This window comes from Mandrillus leucophaeus, unplaced genomic scaffold, assembly GCF_000951045.1.
Source record: "Mandrillus leucophaeus isolate KB7577 unplaced genomic scaffold, Mleu.le_1.0 Scaffold198, whole genome shotgun sequence".
NCBI lineage: Eukaryota > Metazoa > Chordata > Mammalia > Primates > Cercopithecidae > Mandrillus > Mandrillus leucophaeus.
Window position 1 is genome coordinate 483,700 of NW_012102009.1, and position 9,137 is coordinate 492,836.

Genomic DNA, 9,137 nt, shown 5'->3' on the forward strand with positions numbered 1-9,137 from the left:
GCTTTATCATTTTTTATTGCCTCTATTTGATTCTTCTCTCTTTTCTTCTTTATTAGTCTTGCTAGTGGTCTATCTACTTTGTTGACCTTAAAAAAAAAACAACTCCAGGATTCATTGATTGTCCTGAAGGGTTTTTTGTATTTCTATCTCCTTCAGTTCTGCTCTGATCTTAGTTATTTCTTGCCTTCTGCTAGTTTTGAATTTGTTTGCTCTTGCTTGTCTAGTTCTTTTAATTGTGATTTTAGGGTGTTGATTTTAGATCTTTCCTGCTTTCTCTTGTCGGCATTTAGTGCTATAAATTTCCCTCTACACACTGCTTTAAATGTGTCCCAGAGATTCTGGTATGTTGTGTCTGTGTTCTCATTAGTTTCAAAGAACATCTTTATTTCCACCTTCATTCGTTATTTACCCAGTAGTCATTCAGGAGCAAGTTGTTCAGTTTCCATGTAGTTGTGCAGTTTTGAGCGAGTTTCTTAATCCTAAGTTCTAATTTTATTGCATTGTGGTCTGAGAGAGAGTTCGTTGTGATTTCTGTTCTTTTACATTTGCTGAGGAGTCCTTTACTTCCAACTATGTGGTCAGTTTTGTAATAAGTGCAATGTGGTGCTGAGAAGAATGTATATTCTGTTGATTTGGGGTTCTATCTCCTTCACTTCTGCTCTTTGTCTCTTCTTGTCTGTTTTGATCTTTGTTGGTTTAAAGTCTGTTTTATCAGAGACTGGGATTGCAACCTCTGCTTTTTTTTTTTTTTTTTTTTGCTTTCCATTTGCTTGGCAAATATTCCACCATCCTTTATTTTGAGCCTATGTGTGTCTTTGCACATGGGATGGGTCTCCTTAATATAACACACTGATGGGTCTTGATCTTGATCCAATTTGCCAGTCTGTATCTTTTAATTGGAGAATTTAGCCTGTTTACATTTAAGCTTAATATTGCTATATGTGAATTTGATCCTGTCATTATGATGCTAGCTGGTTAATTTGCCTGTTAGTTGATGCAGTTTCTTCATATTGTCAATTGTCTTTACAAGTTGGTATATTTTTGCAGTGGCTGGTACTGGTTTTTCCTTTCTATATTCAGTGCTTTCTTCAGGAGCTCTTGTAAGGCAGGCCTGAAGTTGACAAAATCTCAGCATTTGCTTCTCTGTAAAGGATTTTATTTGTCATTCACTTATGAGGTTTAGTTTGACTAAATATGAAATTCTGGGCTGAAAATTCTTTTCTTTAAGATTGTTGAATATTGGCCCCCACTCTCTTCTGGCTTGCAGGGTTTCTGTTGAGAGATCTGCTGTTAGTCTGATGAAGCTGGCTTCCCTTTGTGGGTAACTCAACCTTTCTCTCTGGCTGCCCTTAACATTTTTTCCTTCATTTCAACCTGGTGAATATGTGTCTCTTGGGGTTGCTCTTCTCGAGGAGTATCTTTGTGGTTTTCTTTGTATTTCCTGAATTTGAATGTTGGCCTGTCTTCCTAGGTTGGGGAAGTTCTCCTGGATAATATCCTGAAGAGTGTTTTCCAACTTGACTCCATTCTCCCCATCACTTTCAGGTACACCAATCAAATGTAAGTTTGGTCTTTTCACATAGTCCCATATTTTTTAGAGGTTTTGTTTGTTCCTTTTCATTCTTTTCTCTCTAATCTTGTCTTCGTGCTTTATTTCATTAAGTTGATCTTCAATCTCTGATATCCTTTCTTCTGCGTGATTGATTTGGCTATTGATTTTTGCATATGCTTCACAAAGTTGTCGTGCTGTGTTTTTCAGCTCCATCAGGTTGTTTATGTTCTTCTCTAAACTGGTTATTCTAGTTAGCAGTTCCTCTAACCTTTTTTTCAAGGTTCTAAGCTTCCTGGCATTGGGTTAGAACATGCTTCATTAGCTTGGAGGAGTTTGTTGTTACCCACTTTCTGAAGCCTACTTCTGTGAATTCATCAAATTCATTATCTGTCTAGTTTTGTTCCCTTGCTGGCAAGGAGCTGTGATCCTTTGGAGGATAAGAGGCATTCTGATTTTTGTAATTTGCAGCCTTTTGCACTGTTTTTTCCTTATCTTCACAGATTTACCTAACTTTGGTCTCTGATGTTGGTGACCTTTGGATGGGGTTTTTGTGTGGATGTCCTTTTTGTTGATGTTGTTGCTATTCCTTTCTGTTTGTTAGTTTTCATTCTAACAGTCAGGCCTCTCCTTCTGCTTTAGGTCTGCTGGAGTTTGCTGGAGGTCCACTGTCAACCCTGTTTGCCTGGGTATCACCAGCAGAGCCTGCAGAACAGTAAAGATTGCTGCTTCTTCCTTCCTCTGGAAGCTTTGTCCCAGAGGGGCACCTGCCAGATGCCAGCCGGAGCTCTCCTGTAAGAGGTGTCTGTCGACCCCTGTTGGGAGGTGTCTCCGCATCAGGCAGCAGGGGGATCAGAGATCCACTTGAGGAGACAGTCTTAGAAAAGCTTGAGTGCTGTGCAGGGAGATTCACCCCTCTCTTGAGATCTGGCAGGCAGGAATGTTTAAGTCCGCTGAAGCTGCGCCCATAGCCGCCCCTTCCCCCAGGTGCTCTGTCCCAGGTAGATGGGAGTTTTATGTATAAGCCCCAGACTGGGGCTGCTGCCTTTCTTTCAGAGATGCCCTGCCCAGAGAGGAGGAATCTAGAGAGGCAGTCTGGCTACAGTGGATTTGTGGTGCTGTGGTGGACTCCACCCAGCTGCTTTGGTTTACACTGTGAGGGAAAATCACCTACTCAAGCCTTAGTAATGGCGGTTGCCCCTCTGCCCACCAAGCTCAAGCATCCCAGGCCATCTTCAGACTGCTATGCTGGCAGCGAGAATTTCAAGCCGGTGGATTTTAGCTTGCTGGGCTCCATGGAGGTGGGATCCGCTAAGCTAGACCGCTTGTCTCCCTGGCTTCAGCCCCCTTTCCAGGGGCGTGAACGGTTCTATCTCACCGGTATTCCACACACCACTGGGGTATGAAAAAAACTCCTGCAGCGAGCTCAGTGTCTACTCAAGCAGCCGCTCAGTTTTGTGTTTGAAACCCAGGGTCCTGGTGTCGCAGGCACCAGAGGGAATCTCCTGGTCTGTGGGTTGTGAAGACCAAGGGAAAAGTGTAGTATCTGGGCCGGAATGCACCATTCCTCATGGTACAGTCCCTCTCACCTTCCCTTGGCTAGGGGAGGGGGTTTCCCACCCCCTTGTGCTTCCTGGGTGAGGCAATGCCCCACCCTGCTTTGGGTTACCCTCCATGGGCTGCATCTACTGTCTAACCAGTCCCCATGAGATGAGCCGGGTGCCTCAGCTGGAAATGCAGAAATCACCCGCCTTCTGTGTTCATCTTGCTGGGAAACGCAGACCAGAGCTGTTCTTATTTGGCCATCTTGTCAGCTGCCCCAACGTTGGATATCTTTCAATTTATTTATGTCTTTAATTTTTTTTAACAGTGCTTTGCAGTTTCAGTGTACAAGTCTTTACTTTTTTGGTTAAATTTATTCCTAAGTATTTTATTGTTTTTGTGCTATTGTATATGGAATTATTTCATTAATATATTTACAGATGGTTTATTGCTTGTGCATAGAAATATAATTTATTATGTGTTGATCTTGCAAACTTGCTGAATTTGTTTAGTAGTTTTTGGAAGTTTTCTTTTTCATAGATTCCTTAGTATTATCCATATATTTGATTAGGCTATCTGTGACTAGAGATAATTTTACTTCCTCCTTTCCAATCTGTATGCATTTTATTTCTTCATTCTATCTAGTTGTTCTTGCTATCACCTCTAGCACAGTGTTGAATGGAAGTGATGAGAGTGGACATCCTCACCCTATATTTAAATTGTAATAAAAAATACAGAATATGTATTTGCTTACTTTGTAGTTTAACAAAGACATGTACTTAATCTTAAGGCACTTAATCTTCTATTTTATGATGATGATAATCATGAACTCTTTTAATTCTTGGTTTCTAGTTGTCTAAGATTTATACTCTTCTGGTTCCTAACAGTGGTTTTTAATAGTTTATTTACCCTAATGCTGTAATATGTGAAATATCTGTACTCTGAAGCAGATGCACATAGTCTGTATCTCACCCCCTTTATTCATTCATTCAATGTTTTTTGAACAGTCCCTGTACGCCAGGCTCTGTAGATACTGAAGATGCAGAGGTAAACAAGACAAATATACTGACTGCTCTCATAGTAATCACTGTTTGTTATGTGTATTCTTGTACTGTGCTTGGGAAGCACAACATACCATATTAGTGTAAGTAGTTATCCAATTGTATGTATATGTATGTCTGTGTGTGTGTGTCATTGTGGTCTGTATATTTATATTTTTATGGTGATATATTTGTAAGTAACTTATGTTGACAAATTACAATGACAAAAATCATTTTCTTTTTTTCTTTTTTTTTTCCTTTTTGAGATAGAGTCTCGCTCTGTTGCCCAGGCTGGAGTGCAGTGACGCAATCTCGGCTTCCTGCAGCTTCCGCCTCCTGGGTTCAAGGATTCTTCTGCCTCAGCCTCCCGAGTAGCTGGGACTACAGGCACACACCACCACACCCAGCTATTTTGTTTTTGTATTTTTAGTAGAGACAGGGTTTCACCATATTGGCCAGTCTGGTCTCAAACTCCTGACCTTGTGATCCGCCTACCTCAGCCTCCCAAAGTGCTGGGATTACAGGTGTGAGCCACTGTGCCCGGCCCTGACAAAAATCATTTTCTTTGAATATAAAGCTAATGTATATAGACTACTCCCACGATTTTTAGTTCCTAACACAATTGTTCTGAAACTTTGGCATGAATCAGAGTCACCTTGAGAGCTTGGTAAAACACAGATTACCAGACTCCACCATTGGGGGTTCTAATTCAGCACCTCTAAGCTGGAGCTGAGAATTTTGCATTTCTAACATGTTTCAGATGATGCTGATTTTGCTGTATTGGAAACACACCTTGAGAAACAGGGTCATTATAAAACAGTTTATGTGTCACTGTGTTTAAGGCATTTTGGGGCACTTCTAGCATAGGAGTTATGCATGTTTTCTAATTCCTCCACATCGTTTTTCTGGATGTTCATTTACCTGGAGTGGTAGAGGGCTCACTTTGCTAACTGAGATAATAAATCCTGCCACTACAGTGGAGAACCCTTCCTGTTTGGGCTGAAAATTGCTCTCCTCTAGAGATTGCTTCACCCAGTAGATTAGAAAATCCTTCACACAATGTCATGATCTAATGAGATTACTCTTTAACCTTCAATTTCCAGTAACATTCCAAATGCTAGTGAACTATTATAACCACAGCATAATCATAAAAGGTGTACTAATGATCTTTCAGTGACAAATGTATTTCAAGTAGGAACCATTAGATAGAATAAGAATTTTAGATACATCATTTTGATTAATTCTAAGAATTTGTGATTTATCTTACACATGGGTTTCTGCATTCGTGTTTTTATACACCTTTTTTTAAAATGAAAAAATCAATATGATAGCATTGTGTTTTCCAAGGAGTTTACAATTACAACCAGTAGTTAGATAATAATATCTCTAATGTTTGAGAATGGTAGAGATCAGCCAAGGGGAAAAGGCAATAACTGTCATATTAGCCAAATAGGAGCTTCACCTGAATTACCCACATCATCGTTTCTATTCTTGTTTCTGCTTTGAGATGAGGTCTAGCTCCGGAAAAGCATTAAGTTATCTTGTGGCTGAATTGTAACAATGTAAATAGGCACATTTAGAACTGCAGTATCTTCTCCTCCCACCACCCGCATTATTCTCCTTGTGTTTAATAAAGGCCCATGGCTAAGGGAAAAGGTATTCATGCAATCTACTTGGTCACATACTTCCCTGCTGCCTGGCTAGTCTAGAAAAGAGTCTAATTTGCTGATGATTACAATTAGAGGGGAATGATCCATTACATTAACTTTAATGAGCTGCAGCAGGTCACTTGGTTACGAATGGTACCATGCAAAGGTTGCAGTTCAGGGTGATATGGAATCCCTGACAGAATCTTTATGACATTTGTGCGACGTCCATAACAAAGAAAGGCTTACTAGTTCACAGTCATAGAAATGGCTGAACTTCACTGCATCTTTCCATTTGGACAGGCTTTAGTGTTACTCTCTAAAATGCTTAATAATTTATAAACAGAGCTTATGTAACTGGCAGTTATGATGCACAGCATTAATTTAGAAGTGGTCTTTTAGTTGAAGGGATGATAAAGGGTTTCTACATTTATTATATTTCCTCTTGCTTGATTTTAAGGGTACATTTAAACTTCAGCCAGTAAATTCAGGAGCTCTGCAAACCAATTAATGATTTAGTTAAAAAGTCTGCAGCAGCATTTAATAGATTGACTTGTCTCTTTGAGCATGAGCAAGATATTTCTATGTGGAAATTTTCATTTTAAGATGTATTAATATTTTAAACAATAGGTAGAGGAAATATAAGCCCTTCAAGAAGATGAAATGTTGCAAGGACGAAGTAAGAATACTTAACTTCCATCGAAAATGGTACTTCTGTGTGATAGTAAGAATTTGGTCCAGTTACATTTTTTTCAGTTGAGCAATAAGTAAACAGAATATTAAGCTTTATATAGCATTTACTAAAATGTAAAAGAACACACTTAAAAGACTTGTTATTTTTCAAGGAGAAGTCTTTTATCTTGAAAGAATAAAATAAAAACAAAACCTCAAAAGTGTGTCTTTTTTTCTCAAAACTAACCTATGATTTAAGAAAGACTTTGGGATTAACTGTAGATATTTTTGAATCTGGGACTGAAAAAACTATTTTCTTTTGCCTAAGTAGAAAATCTCTATATTTTCAAAACACGAATGGGTGAGGCACATCCCAAGGGGAAAGGAAGGAGTTAAAAAAGGAAGTTAAGAGTCTAGAAGGTGAGTCCATTTGGATGTCACTTCAGTGTAGGCACAAATCCCTAATGACCTCCCCATTCAAAAGGATAAACATAGGTGAAGAATGTTCACCTAATGATTTCGAGCTCACAGCCATCTTCCCCACACCATTATCATAAATTGCTAGCTTGGCAAGGGAGACACAAGTAAAGAATTCATTGTTTGAAGCAAGTCTTTTGACAGAGTTTCTCTCCTGGTTTATATTTATATGTGTGCTCCTGCCTTTATTTGTATTTTTGTCAACAGTTCCATTTTCACTCAGTGTGGTATTTTACCACCACATGCCCAATTATTTTTCCTTATTCCTGTCTGTCCTCAAAGGAAGAACAGAGAACATGGAAGGGCATAGTAAGAAAGTTTGACTAGTTTGAGCAGAACTGTCAGAGGTGTTCAAACCAGAGTGACTCCACCTTGAATAGGGCTGGGTAAAATGAGGCTGGAACCTGCTGGGCTGTCTTCCCAGGGAGTTAGTCATTCTTAGTCACAGGATGAGATAGGAGGTTGGTAGGACTGGTATCACAAGATATAGATCATAAAGATTCTGTTGATAAAACAGGATGCAGTAAAGAAGCTGACTTAAACCTACCAAAGCCAAGATGGTGACGAAAGTGACCTCTAGTCGTCCTCACTGCTCATTATACGCTAATTATAATTCATTAGAATGCTAAAAGACACTCCCAGTGAGCACTATGACAGTTTACAAATCCCATGACAACATCAGGAATTTACCCTATATAGTCTAAAAGCGGGAGAGACTCTCAGTTCCAGGAATTTCCCACCCCTTTCCTGGAAAATTCATAAATAGTCCAAGTTTTGTTTAGCATATAATTAGAAGTAACCATAAGTATACTCAGTTGAGCAGGCCATGTGGCCTCTCTGCCTGTGGAGTAGACATTTTTTTGTTTCTTTACTTCTCTAGTAAACTTCATTTCACTTTACTCTATGGACTTGCCCCGAATTCTTTCTTTCACAAGGTCCAAGAACTCTCTCTTGGGGTCTGAATTGGGATCTCTTTTTGGTAACAGGACTAGTTTGACCAGTTTGTACCCTTTAAGATTGCTACAACACTTTAGCCAAGGCTACTTGTGGGCCAACACTCACATCCTCAAAATTAAGTGTCTAAATGTTCCCACAGTGGTCTAACCTTGGCTGTAATTAACTGCAGGTGCAAACATTAGCTGCACCTGCAGCTAATAGAAGGACTAAGCCACCCAAAAGAAGCTGCCTAGGGAGAGTCTTAGGCTATATCCTTAAAGCTCCACAATTATTTGAAGCTGACTGCTTTTAAATTAAATACACTCTTTAACACTAACTTAGCTTATCCTTTTTTGTTTTATTTGATGTTAGAGTGTATCATTTCTACACACTGGAATAGAGCGAACCTAGACAGGTACATTTTTTGTAAACTTGAATGAAATTTTTGTTAAATATTTCCTGAAAAGAACAGATGCCACTCTGGTTGTAAATCTCAAAGCCTCTCATTATCTCTTGGATAGAAAGCCTCATTTATACAAAGGAGGGGTAAAGAAATAAGGAAAAAGTTTTTTCTTACGGCAAGCAGCCATGATTTGGGGACCAGTTATCTCAGTCAGGTACCTCTTCCTTGTTGCTATGTAGTTACATAAAGTTTCGCAAGTGAAAACAAGGAATCATATAGGTATCTAGCTAACAACTACAGTGTTTTTCCCATATGTTTATTTTTCAGAGCCCAATCATATTTTCTAATTTATAATTAATACTTTTAGTACTTAGCACAGTGATTTGCACATATTACATACTTAACAAGCGCCATTTCAAAAAATGAAATGGAGGATATTGAAGTGACATAGTCACTTGTGAAAGACTGTGGGTCATTTATATAGCTGTAACAAAGGATTTTACTTTTTTCTCATTTATCTCACCCTCCCCACTCCCACTCTTAGTTTAACTTGCATGGAAAAGGACTGATCTGCAATTTCCATCTCTCTCTGTCATGCATTTCTCCTAGGAGTAGTAGAATACCTGGGTTGGGTTGGAGTTGATATTGACATGGTGGCCTTTCTGATGAGTTTAGCTGGTCAGTGCCGTCATATGGCACTATTTTGAAAGGGTGTAGCATGGAGTCAAAGGGACAGACACAGTGATCCCTCAACTGCTGGGCTATGGGGGAGGTGTCTGTGCAGAGTGGGAGATCAAGACATGGCGTAATTATTAGCTGGCACTGGCTTTTCTGCTCATGGATCTATCTCATTACCACTGAAGCTTGTATCA